Source organism: Psittacula echo, assembly GCF_963264785.1.
Source record: "Psittacula echo genome assembly, chromosome: 8".
NCBI lineage: Eukaryota > Metazoa > Chordata > Aves > Psittaciformes > Psittacidae > Psittacula > Psittacula echo.
This window is the reverse complement of record NC_137744.1, coordinates 9,408,532-9,421,390: the sequence shown is the minus strand read 5'-3', so window position 1 is coordinate 9,421,390 and position 12,859 is coordinate 9,408,532.

Genomic DNA, 12,859 nt, shown 5'->3' with positions numbered 1-12,859 from the left:
AACTGTCTGTGACCAAGAAAACATAAATAAAGGAGAGAAATTCCCTGCTAAAAAGATTCTGTCACCGCAGCATCTCTTTGAGGGCAGTCCCTCACCGGGTTGTCTTGGTTTCTCCACCATCCCTGTCAGCTTTTCAGTCCCTGATGGCGTTCACCTCCAGAGGCAGGATGGCAGCCTGGAGCCCCTGGAGCCCTGCTCTTGCTTTTGAACCCACTAATTCATTTCTAATAGCACTTGAGCAACAGCTATAGGAAAATGATTGAAAGCCAAAGTAATAGAGGGCTCAGAGCTCCCTGAGAAGTTAATGCAGGAAGCTCAATACTTCCCACAAACATAATTGAAAAGCTGCCTGCAGTGGAGCCAGTAAAACCGTCCCGTCTTCTAGAGACAACCTGTGAGACTTCAGGATCTCAGGGAAGCCTTCCTGAAGCTTTCCAAGGTGCCCATCACCCATCCAGGCAGCTGCCAGCGAGGATCAGAGCCTTAGTGAAAGGAAGAGCATTCAAAGACTTTACCAGAGGCGTCTCGCTGAGGATAAATTGCAGGATTTCAGTCACAAGAAGCCTTCGAACAGGAAACTGTTGGTAAAATGAAGGCTTTAAGTGACAAACAGGAAGCCTGAAGGACCTGAATGAAGCCTGTGAGCAGCCAGCTTGAGGTCAGGGCAGGAAATCCCTCATGCAGATGCTGCAGAGATCAGGTGCAGCGCTGGAGCAGCAGGGGATGGAGTGGGGTTTGACTAAAAGTGAAGTAAAACTGCCCCCCATTTCCTCTTTGTTTTGTTAAAGAGTCAAAGCGGTGAGCGGAGAACATCCGTGGTTCAGCCTCTACCCAGATGTTATGTCCCTTTAACAAAGGGTCTCAGAAACCTATAAGAGCTTTTAGGATCTCACAGGATGCCAATGACACAGTATGTGCCCTCATTAAGCAAGATGCGTAATCATGATGCATAACTTCATGGAATCATAGACCAGTTTGGGTTAGAAGGGCCCTTAAAGCTCATCCAGTTCCAACCCCTTGCCACAGGCAGGGGCACCTTCTACTACAGCAGGTTGCTCCAAGCCCCGTCCAACCTGGCCTTCTCCAGCATGTTCCAGTGGGGCCACAACAGAGCACTGTTTGGGTTGGTGAGGTGGTGGAGACTCCAAGTTAATCCCCCGGGGTCAGGTGTGGGTGCCAAACACAGCTGAGTAAAGCTGTGCCTACATGCCTGCTATGCTTGGTGCCTTGGAACAACAACTTGCTTAATTTGTGAGCTTCAAGGAGATTATGTGCACTCTGGAGGGTAAATTAGATGGGACAAGCGTTATGGAAGAGAGAAAAATGTGATCGCTCTGCACAGCAGGACTGCATTAACACAGTATCATTTACTGCAAGACAGTAAGGATGCGATGCCAGGGCTTCCATTCATGATTTCATGTTATTTCAGTTAACTCGACCTTTTTAACCTCTTCTCACTCACAGAGCAGGTTTTCCTCTCCTCCAGCCAGCTGTGCCTGTCTTCATTATCATTCATGGGCATTGCAGGGAGCACAAGGGGGGAATATCTCCTTGCACAAAATAACTTGCATGAACTCGGTTGATCTTGGTCCAGATGCCAGCCTGGCACACAAGCCCTGATTCCACTGGGAGCAGGGAGGGGGTTTTAAGACCATCCTGCTTGGCTAATGGAAAAATTCAGGAATGACACAGGAAAGGAAGAGTTCCCATAAGGTTTCTGGCTTTACTCCAGCATCCCTGGAGCCCACAGAAAGCTGCTTTGTAGTGCTGCAGTCTCAGCCACCAGCGCCCAGACAGATGATTTCCCTTGAGTCTCGTGGCTGGTGTCGACAGTGAGGAGTCAAAGCTTGTATTTAAAGCAGAGCCTGGCCTTCAGAGGGCTGGGGAAGGAAAAATCCCAAGCAAGCCTTGAAAAAGGCAGCCGTCGCTGGCATGTTCCTCCCTGCCTCTGCAACCAGAGTGAAGCAGCTGCAAGAGGGATGCAAACGACCCATTAATCTCAATTGCTTCAAGCTCATAATCCTAATGGATGACTTTTTCAAGTACAGGGGTGTTTTTAGCAGTTCTCATGCAAAGAGAAATTAGGAAATTGGGTGTACAAATGAGCTAATAAAGAGAAGGGAAATACAAGCATGGAAGTGCAGTGTGCCTCGCACTGATTTATCCACCCAGTTCCAAATGCGGTAATAACGGGAGTATTTTAACCTTCAGGCTGCAGGAATGAAACACATACACAGTTTGGAGTGTGCGATTGCCGTTCCCTGACCGAGATTAGCAATCTGCAGTAGTTTCTTTTCCTTCCCAAAACTGGGAACAGAAAACTGCTTTTGCCTCAGGCACAGCAGAGAATTTAAGCTATTTAATTTTCTGCCGCAGGGATTTGTAGTCCTGATTTGATGTTGAATCTTATTTTTGGTGCTTAAACAGCCTGCATTCCCCAAATACCCAGCCATTGCAGTGTTTAATAGACGGCCTCTGTCATTCCAAGGAAAACAGGGGTGGCAACCAGGACTTCTCAGGAAGGACTTGCCCTGAACCATTAGATGGTCAGATATACACGGACAGTGCTGCTTCAAAAAAGAGCAGAGGGTCCCAAACCTTCTCCTTGCTCCTACTATGGATTTTCTTCAGCCTCCTTGCTGCACATGAAGAATAAACCCCCCTTTGCCTTACGCCAGCAGCAGTGTGGGACATATACACCCATCAGGCACATGGCCACTGCCCTATAGACCAGTTATGCCACAGAAGAATGGGGAAAGGCTTAGCACAGGAATTTTCACTGTAAGTCAATGCCGAGATAACAGTGATAGATTAGGACAAGGCAAATGCAAGAAAGGAGTCGCCTTGTCCTTGTCGTTATCGTGGCTTCCCATGTTTAATGTCTGGAGCAGCTGTGGCTCATGTTGAAGGGCAAGCAGCAATGCTGGTGCACAGTGGGTGCTGTTTTCTGCCCTCTCCTTTCTGCAGAAAGCTGCCCCAGTAGGGGAACTCTAGGTGTTATAATAAAGGATGAGAGCTGACTTGTGAGACAGAGGAAAGGCGAGAGCTGAACAAACACTTTATTTGATGGCTTTCCCTTTTTGCCTTTCCTCTCCCCAGGACCAAACCTTAAGGATTTCAAGAGATTCACATCCTAAATTAGTTCTTTTGCAGCTGCAGATGACCAGCCATGTAACACTGCTCCTGTCCCCCATCAGTGCTCCAGAGCATCACAGTGTGCCTCATGCCATGTCTGACTGAGGCTCTGCAAGGTACCTGGTGTCAATGGTAAAACATCAAACAAACAGGGTCAACTTTGAATCTTAATGTATCCCAAGTGAATTTGGACAAGATCTTTCATTGCTGGGGATGGTGCATGTGTGTGTATGCAGCGTTTAGGTCTATGGACAAGTCCTAGCACATGGTAATCTCCATGGCCTGAGACGAGCTCCTTTACTCCTGACCTGCTGAACTGCAGTGACTTGGGTGTCTACCTTGCACAGACGGGCAAGTGTGTGTCTATCCATCTTCTTAGTAAGATGATGCTATTTAAACATAAACTAGTATGATTAATAAAACATAATGCCTGTTTCCCCCCACTCTTTACACCTCCTCTGCTCTCTCCTCACATTTTTGCTGGGCGGATGGGTTTCTTACATGCCCCAGATAACTCAATGAGTTTCATCTTCACTGCTCTTTCCACCCGCCTGCTCTCCTTTCATTTTTTATGAAGACTCTTGCTCTGCTAACATGCTCTTGGTCTCACTGGTAAATCAAGGTGGCTGTTTGTCTTTAGCTCTCTATTTGCTTTCAGCAACACAAAGATAAATCTAGGCACTGTGCTGGAGCTGGATCAACAAGAAAGCTCATTTCTTCCCTCTTCCCTCCCAGTTCATGGTTGTGCACAGCTGGCAATAAGTTGTATTTGAGACCTGAGAATGTTCCCTCTCCGTTTTCTGGGGTGAAAGTGGTAAAACAAATAGAAAGACTGAGAAATGACCTCTCCCAGGCTCTCCTGGGTGAAAGCACACTGCAGAGAGCTCTGAGATAGAATGTTACATCAAGAGCCCAAACCAGGGTCAAAGAGAAGGCTCCCAGAGTTCACCTGATGCTCTCAGATTCACAAACTCCGTAACCTCTCCACATCTTTCTGCTGATCTTTCCAAGCACTGGAGGACCCAGATTGTGAAGTGGAGCACACTCATGGGGAGTCCCTTGTGGACTGCAACTGCTAGAAATAGGAAATCAGGCCATGAACTGGCTTTCCTCGCAGCCCACCATCAGAAGAGACAGGGAATGAGGCATGGCCAAGCCTCCCTCTTATTCCATCTCTGCTCCCTGAGATGATGGCTGCAGATAGCAGTGTCCAAGTGGGGTTTAGGTGTCCAGACCCAGGAGAGTTGGCTCTGCAAACATGCCATGTGTTGGTGCTGCTTTGCCCTGCCAGCTTTCCCACAGAGGAATTACATGTGGGGTTAAAGAAAGAAAAACAACCATCAAATCTTGATCTGGGTTCAGTTTCCTGTGTCTGGATGGTCCATGACAGCATAATCCAGATTTATGAAAGAGAGGAAGTATTTTAGGAGAGGCCATTTATTCTCTTCTATTTCCCATAAAATCTGAAGAAGTTGTTTGTCGGTTGATGTGGCAGCGATGCTCAGCTTGGGAACAAAAACCCACCCCATAATCAAAGCAGTAAAGCATTAAAAGGCACAAAGCAACATCTTTTTAGGCCACTTATAATTGCTCTGTGGAACTCACTGCCTCAGGATCCCAGTCAGAAAGGTGGCTCTGTGGTTTATAACAGCCCATCTGAGCGTACCCAAAGATACGGAATCAGTGGCTGGGATCCAGGCATGGGCAGCCTCTTCTCTGGAAGACCACATCCATATACAAATGGGCTTAGCACAGAGCACCATGGTGGTAGCACAGCATCCACCATGTGCTGCCAATAAGAAAATAAACCAGGCTAAGCAAGGCACTGATTTGTTACGGGGAGAACTGGGGATGGATTTTGCCCCATGTCCTTTAATGGCAATTTCCTGTAGGATGATTTTTGATTCCTCCCTGTTTCTTGCTTTGCAGCCAGAAAGGAAACACACAGAGGGATGTGAGGAAGCTGCAATGTTTGGGACCTTCCATCCTGGAGGCAATGTGGCTGATGCCCTGCTCTGCCTGGAGGATCAGCCCTGGCCCCATCACGGATGCTCAGGGTGCTCTTTCACCCCAGAGCAGTCCTGGGGTGCTCTGATCTGATCCCTGCCTCAATTCACCATCTCAAAGAGGGGAGGCAGAGGAGAGATGAGGGACTTGGCTGCAGCAGTGATCCATAATGTGATCCATAGATCAGCCCGTTCTGCACCTCCACTGCTATCCCTTCCCTCTCTGGATGAGGTCCTGATGTCGGAGGGACCTTCACCTTTCTGCATAAGCAGATCTTGGTGGGTTCTTGAGTAGATGCTCAAGTCACCAGTGGGTGAAAGGGCTCCTCATCCTCCTTGTGTGTGGTTTTAGGGGATGCCTGCAGAGCAGGACACGGTGGAGATCCCACTAGAGGGTGCTGCCCGGCTCTGCTGGGAAACACGAGCTCCTGGGCCTGCAGCCATCCCTGTTAACTCCAGGCGCCTCATTTCCCTTGCACTCCTGCGATGTTTTCCCTTTCCCCCTGATTTATCCCCAGCCATACCACTGCTATAGATTGCCACTTCCAGCAGGACAAATGAGCCGGTCTCTAGTTTATGGATCTGCTTTTCCTTTTCCTCTTTCTCTTTTTTTCCCCCCTTGAGTAAACACAACAATAGAGTGAGTCCGAGCTAGGAATGGAGATTACAGCACAGCCATGTGCTCAACTTGCTTTGTATCAGCAAAATGAGAGCCAGTCACACAGAGACAGGTTTCTTCCTCACCTCAGTGACCTACACCAGTACCAAACAGCAACAGGGAGGTATTTACCCACCTCAGGACTATATTAGAAGACAGACTTATCGGTCCTAAATATCTTACATGACCTGCAAGACCTACACAGATGTCCTCAGGGGAGCTGAGGGGAATCACAGAATCCCAGACTGGGTTGTGTTGAAGGTACCTTAAAGCACTTCCAGTTCCAAGCCCCTGCCACGGGCAGGGACACCTTCCACTAGAGCAGGTTGCTCCAAGCCCCTGTGTCCAACCTGGCCTTGAACACTGCCAGGGATGGGGCAGCCACAGCTTTGCTGGGCACCCTGTCTTGTGCCTCTCTTCCTCTCAACCCACAGCACTTCTCCTCCCAGAGGCAGCACCAGCAGATGATGCCCTGGAATGGGTGCCTGGCTGCACATCCAGCCACAGACCAGGGTTGCGCACATGGTGGGATGCCAACATCCTCCTTGTGCAATGTGTCTTTGGAAGATAAACTGCTCATTGGCACTAAATTCCCATGTGCAACACCTGTGGCAACAGGGAGTGAAACATCTGTACAAGTCCCCAGGCAGAAATGCCCTTTTGAAACGCTGTTACAGACAAGGTCAATTTAAAGCTGAACTTTCTGTTCCTCCAGGCAGCTTCTGCCTCAAGGATGCTTCTGTCAGTGGTCCATGAGCACACATCATCGTACCCACATAGCAGCCGCTGTCTTCTGCAGGGAAAACCAGCCAGTTCTTACTCTGGCATTAATGTGACACTAATTCAGCCAAATACACCCCTGGGAGGCAGCGCAAGCGATGGGGAGGTGAAAGTGCTCCTCCACAGCTCCTATTCCCAGCTCTTTTGGAAGCTGGTGCCCCTTGCAGCTAAGACAAGGGCTGCCTGTGTGCTCGGAGCCTGTACTGACCCAGAGGATTTCACTCAGCCCTGAAACACATTGGAGAGTGGTGAGGACACATGTACGAGGCTGCTGCTGGAATAGGAACAGATAGATCCCATCTCTGCAGTTTAAACTGAAGCCAGAACAGCTCAGGGGTGGTGGGACTGATCCAGCTCAGGGACCCTCTTTCTTTCCAAAGCCAGAGACCTCAGCTCTGAAGGAGTCTCAAAATACCCTGTTTCCAGCACTGGAAAGGGTTATTTGCTCAAAAACAGGCAAAAGAACAGGGCGAGTACATCACGATTTCCCTGTCCACCCAAAGAAAATCCCTATTTAAGGGATTAAGCCTCCAGTTTAAGGATTTCCTAAGCAGGGAACAGCCTCTTCTTGTGTCATAGCTGCAGTGGATCCTTCTCCCATGAAATCCTCATGTTCTTCTCTGAAATTAAACACATTTTCAGCCCCTAGCAAAGGTGCCACAGTCTGAAGATACACTCTCCAAAGCACCCGACATGGTTGGGACCGCACACCCAGGCCTCTGCAGGGCTTGCCAAGGGGTGGGATCCCAGGGATAGCTCTGGACCTGAAGGATACACATGTCCTAACATGCATCCTTCACTGCTGGCTCCTTCATATTCCTGCTGCATTCAGAGATGGCTCTTTCTCTTCTTCACATGGTAGGATGAGAGCATGGATATGCAGGGCATATGCAGGGGCTGATAAAGGTGTTTCCAAGCTAAGCAATCCCTCCTTTCACACAGCAGCCACGCTAAAAGATAACATCTACCTCCAAACTACTTAATGGGGGAAATGAGCTTCATTGCTCCCTATCTGCATGAAATATTCAACACTTCATCTCTAGTTTTTCTTCTGCTTGTTAAGCTTTGACAGAAGCCCATTTGCCATTTGCTGACTGCAGCTCTGTGCCACGCCAGAGGGCAATAAACTGGGTCACCCTGCAGTGGGGTGGCCTCTCTGTCCTTGCCGTCTAAATCCAGTTACTGCCATTGGCGTTGCCGTGGGTTGATGCAATGCCAAGGCCTTACTGGCAGCAAGGGATGAGCTTTACGAGAGAAGAAGTAATGAAGGGTGAAGGGTGACAGTCCTGTGGCTCAGGCGGTGGCCCTGGTCCATTTTCTGAGGTGGCTGGGAGTTTTCCAAGAAAATGGAAATACTGAGTCATGGACACCAGAACTTTTGTGTTGGAGCAGCAGTTCTGAGAGTGAAGCTGCTTAAAGCGAAGGAACTGCTCAAGAGCTCCTTGGCAGTGTGGATGTGTCGAAGACTCATATACCCATAAGAAGAGCCAGGTTCAGGTCCTTATCAGGCCTGGTTCACATCAAAGACTGAAAGGCTGGGAAAGTCTTATAGTTTGTGCATGGAAAAACTCCAAAACACCTTGGCTGCTGCTCAGTGCCAAACTGCAGCATTCCTGAATCCTCATTTACATCCTTTGCAAGACGTTTCCTTCCTCTTGTTGCCACTCCTCGTGTGACCATGGGGAAGTTTCTCACCTCTTCATGATCTGATCCCCATCTGTGCTATGGCGACAGTGATCCTGGTTGTCCATTTAGGCTGGAGTCACTCCATAGCAGATATTAATGTTTATATGAGGGAGGTGCGCACTGCCTGAGATGGGTGAGAGAAGACGGGAGTTCCAGAATCATAGACTGGTTTGAGTTGGAAAGGACCTTAAAGCTCATCTAGTTCCAACCCCCTTGTTTTAAAAGCAGGGGTTTAAGATCAGGAACGGAGCAATGGTGTGGCAGGAGTTACACCACAGGCAAAATGATGACAGAGGGTACAGACATATATTACAGCCAGATGTGTTACAGGATGATTACAACGAGCTTCTTCAGACTCCTGCCTCTGATTTTGTCCATTCAGCATGTTTCCGTGCTTCCTTAGCCCCATCTTTGTGGCCTTAACAGCTGTTGTGCTTTTGGCTGGATGCCTGATGCATTCCTCTGGAGGGGGATGCGATCAAGCGTATTTCTGCTCAAGCTCCCTTAAATACAGCGAGTGTCAACCTGCTTCTGCCTGAGTGATGCTTTTGGTGCTCAGAAGGAGGGAAGTAATAATAAGAAGACCAAATATTATTGCTGGCTGGAGCTGTGGAGTGGGAATGTTGCAGATGCAGGAGAGATGCTGGTAGCTTTGGTGTCCATGTCCTCAGCTGTCCTGCAGGTCACTTGGTCTGTAAATGGGGACCCCGCTTGTATGCAAGGGCAAAAGAGGTGACTGAATTGTGCCTGGAAAACTCTTTGGCATTTGTTTTTGGTGGAAAAGGTTAAACATTATCAGTATTTGTCATGGATTTTTCCAGTGCTGGTCGTGTGCAGGTTGCCTTGGCATTGCCATGGCATCAGTCCTGGCAATAATGTCAGCTCAACACATGGCAGGGCTGACAGACGAGCATTCCAAGCAGGTAATGTGAGGGTAAAGTCTGAGTCACATCTTCCAGCAGTAGCATGACCGTTGCTGTCACTGTGCTGTCTATGGAAACACAGTGGCAGGTAGTCAGGAGATGCCAGGGAACAAATGCTTTCATGTAGATTACTTTGGCTTTTTTTTTCTAGTTAAATCCACCTGTAAAACAGCTTTGTAAGTGGCATTTCACTAAGAGAGTAAGCTAAGGCTTGGATGAGAAATGTTGGGGGGGTTAGAATTAGATGATCTTTAAGGTCCTCTCCAACCCAAACCATTCTATGATTCTATGGAAAAGATTAATTAAACCAAAGATTTGGCTTGGATGAGGTGAGGCTCCACGTTCTGCATCATCTCCTGTACCCAAGCTTGCAGGAAGGACCTGTGCTGTGGGAAACAAGGCACCTAGATTCCTGCACTGAAGCCTGCTATGAGGTTTCAAGGTAGAAAACATCTCTGAGACAGAGCTGCAACCCTCACATCCCCCTTTGCTCTATGCTTCTGCTCAGGGTGGAAGGGCAGGAGTGCAATCACAGCTCCTGCATGGTTCAGCTCCGCAGCGGGGGGGAAGCTGATGTTCTGGCCCCATCCTGGCTCTCTTAGAGCTTTGTCAGTGGTGAACTGCACGTCTGGAGGATGCACAGGGGACAGGATGTCTCACTCGGACAGCAGCGCCTGTGTATACGTGCTGGTGGATGGAACATCTGCTGTCAGTGGGGACGCAGGAGTGTCCTGTGGGTGAGTCCTGCCCTCTTGGACACCCATCTCCATTAGAAAGAGCTGCCACCAGATTAAAAAGTGCAGTAAACCCCATCTCAGTCCTTGGGATGTTTCAGCCACTCCCTATGATGATAAACACTCCCAAAGAAGATGGTGAATGAAATGTCCCCATCACACCCAGACCTGCTCCCTGCCCACCCCCAGCTCCCAAATCCATGAGCTGCCTAAAGGCAAACTGCTGCCAAAGGAGAAGCTGATCCCAGGCACTAGTCACCCTCTGGCCTGGCTCTAAAGCCTGGAGAGCTCAGGACAGGGCTCTGAGGCCACCTTCGGGAGCAGTTAGTCCATCAGTATTTATTCCCTCATAGCCACAACACTCTTGCAACTGTGTTATGATGGACAGCGTTGTCACAGTTGCACTAACTTTATCCTTGTCCTTGACCTCTAGGGCATTATACAAATAGCCTGTGAGTGTGGTGGCCTGTCCTGTGCTCAGCTGCAAGCAGCAGCATCTTTAATGCTGAGTATTAACATAACAGCCTATAGGAGGAAGCATTGCCCAGGGGTTGAAGCACAGGAGTGGAAGGGATGGGAGATGCAGGGTTCTCTCCTGGCTTCGGATGTGTGGTGCTGGGAGAATGATTTTAGAAGGGTGATAAAGAAGAAAATACACAACAAACCTAGTGTACGTTGGCCTGCAGTTCAGTGTTTAGTGCCCAACAAGTGAGCTCAGCCATAGGAACCCCTTCAAAGGCAAAATCAAAGCCAACAACAAAACATGTTTGTAAAAGCTCTTCCTTTGAATGCTCCTGTGGAAAAGCCCACACAGGGCAAACAGGTTTGTCCCAGCAGCTCCAGTGCCAGTGCAAAAGCCTCTCTCAAGCTGTTTATGGTCTTTTTGTGCCTGCATGTCCCCACCTGGGTTTCACAGCAGTTGGAACTCTGTGTAATACATGCAGAGATGAGAGAAAGGTTTGATCCAACACGGATCACAGATTGGGAAGAGAGTTATCACTCTTTTTCCCTATGTTTTTGTAGTTCCAGCACAGTGAGAAGATAAATATAATGAATACTAATAAGTATCAATTCAGCACACTCAGCTAACTATTAAGATTTCTTTTTCTGATAGATTGTACAGATAAATTTAATTTAATGATAGCTAGGAGGAGGAGGAGAGAGAAAGAGATCTGTGGCATAGGCTAAACTGGGAATATAAGAATAAGGTTTTACTGTCGGCTGGGAAGCAGATATGAACTGGCCCAATTTAATTCAGCTGGTTTGCTCCCTGCCACTCTATATAGACCAGTAGGATTCCTCCAGCAGCCCCAGCCTGCAGGAGCTGGAACCAGTTCTCCATTAGCCTCTCCCTCTGCATCCTCCTGGAAAACCAGCGGTAACTCAAGCAGAGGTAAGTAAATCTTGGGCCAGCCTAAGAAGGGGTTGTGGCAGGCTCAGATCAGGCACCTGAAGGCCAGGCTGAACTGGGAAGAAGCTGGAGGGGAATCAGCCAGAGACAGATATTCTGCTTCAAAGCAGCTCCTTGAGAGCCTATAATCAGTTCCCATCCCTCACAATCAATCGGCAGCAGATTAGCACGCTTGGAAATGCCAAGGGCATGGAAAATGCCATTCTGTCACTCAGGGTAGGGTCTGAACGCATGGGATTCTCCTGGCATCACGTTCACTGTCACCTACAGATCCCTCCGCTGTCCTGGCAACTTTCAAAGGCTAAATTGACTACTCTGAAAGCTCTGTTGTTTTTCCTAGCAATTTCCATTGCTCTGTCCCTGTGCCATGCTGCAGTCCCTTAGGATGCCTGGGAGTTGTGCATGGATCTGGCCCTCAAAACTGAGTCCTTGGTCTTCAAAGCCAGCCTCATGGGAAGAGCTGTCTCAGACTGGAGTCGGATTTGAGCAGCTGGGCTGGAGAAGTCGGTGCCGTGCTGCAAACACCCTTTAAAGCACAAGGAAATGTCTCTTTCAAGTCTGTCACTGAGCGCTGGCACTGCCAGTGCACTCGGAGACATGAGGCACCCAGGGCACGATGCCAGGAGAACACGACAACAGGTTCCCTTGGCATAGTGCTTGGATAAAACTGTGCTTCCCAAAACTGATCCTTGGCTCCCGTGGTTGGCAAAGCCACATCGATGCTCTTGTGCCTCAGTCTCCACATCTGCGAAAAGGGGACAGCAAATCCCCTCTGTGCTGCCAAGAGGGCTGGAACTGAGCGAAATGATGGTGATAGCATGAGAAGTGGAAAGAAGAATCCATGCACACATTCAGGCTGGAGATGAGAAGGTTTTCAGCATGATCCCTTTTAGTAAGAGCTGAATCCTGACCATTCATTCTGGGGGTGGTCTGTGTGGTGAGGCTGGTGTGATGGTACAGGTTGGGATTGGGTGACCTTGGAGGACTCCTCTAGCCTACTTTCCTGGCAGATCGACAACACTGCAGTGCTGTTTGCATGTGAGAGATGGTGTTCCTGGCAGAGACAGACCAGAGCTATGGAGCTTGATGCTGCAGCCCTGTTTTCAAAGGGCTGTAGAACGTAGACAAAGAGTCTTTCCGGCAGTCCCATGCATACCTCAGAAACAGCTTGGTCTTCCCTCCTCCTAAGGCAAGAGTTTTGAGCCATTTCCTTTGCACCTCGGGTTGAAAGCAAGCCTTCTGGTCTTCAGAAAATGCTCCCCTTGTCCTTTTGTGATTTGTAGCATGTCCTCACATCATGTTGAGCATATAAGATCTTTTTCTCATCTGTGGCATTAACACAGCACTTAGAAACTTGTCTAAGCTGGGAGACATGGAAAACTGAGGTCACAAGCCCTCCCATTTGCGGGACAGTCTGGGGAGGGCAGACACAAGAGCTTGCTTGGGGTACCCTGGATTTATTGCTATGATTACTGCTGAAGCAGATCCTCCTGAATCCCTCTGTGTGCACCAGCACCATCCTCAGG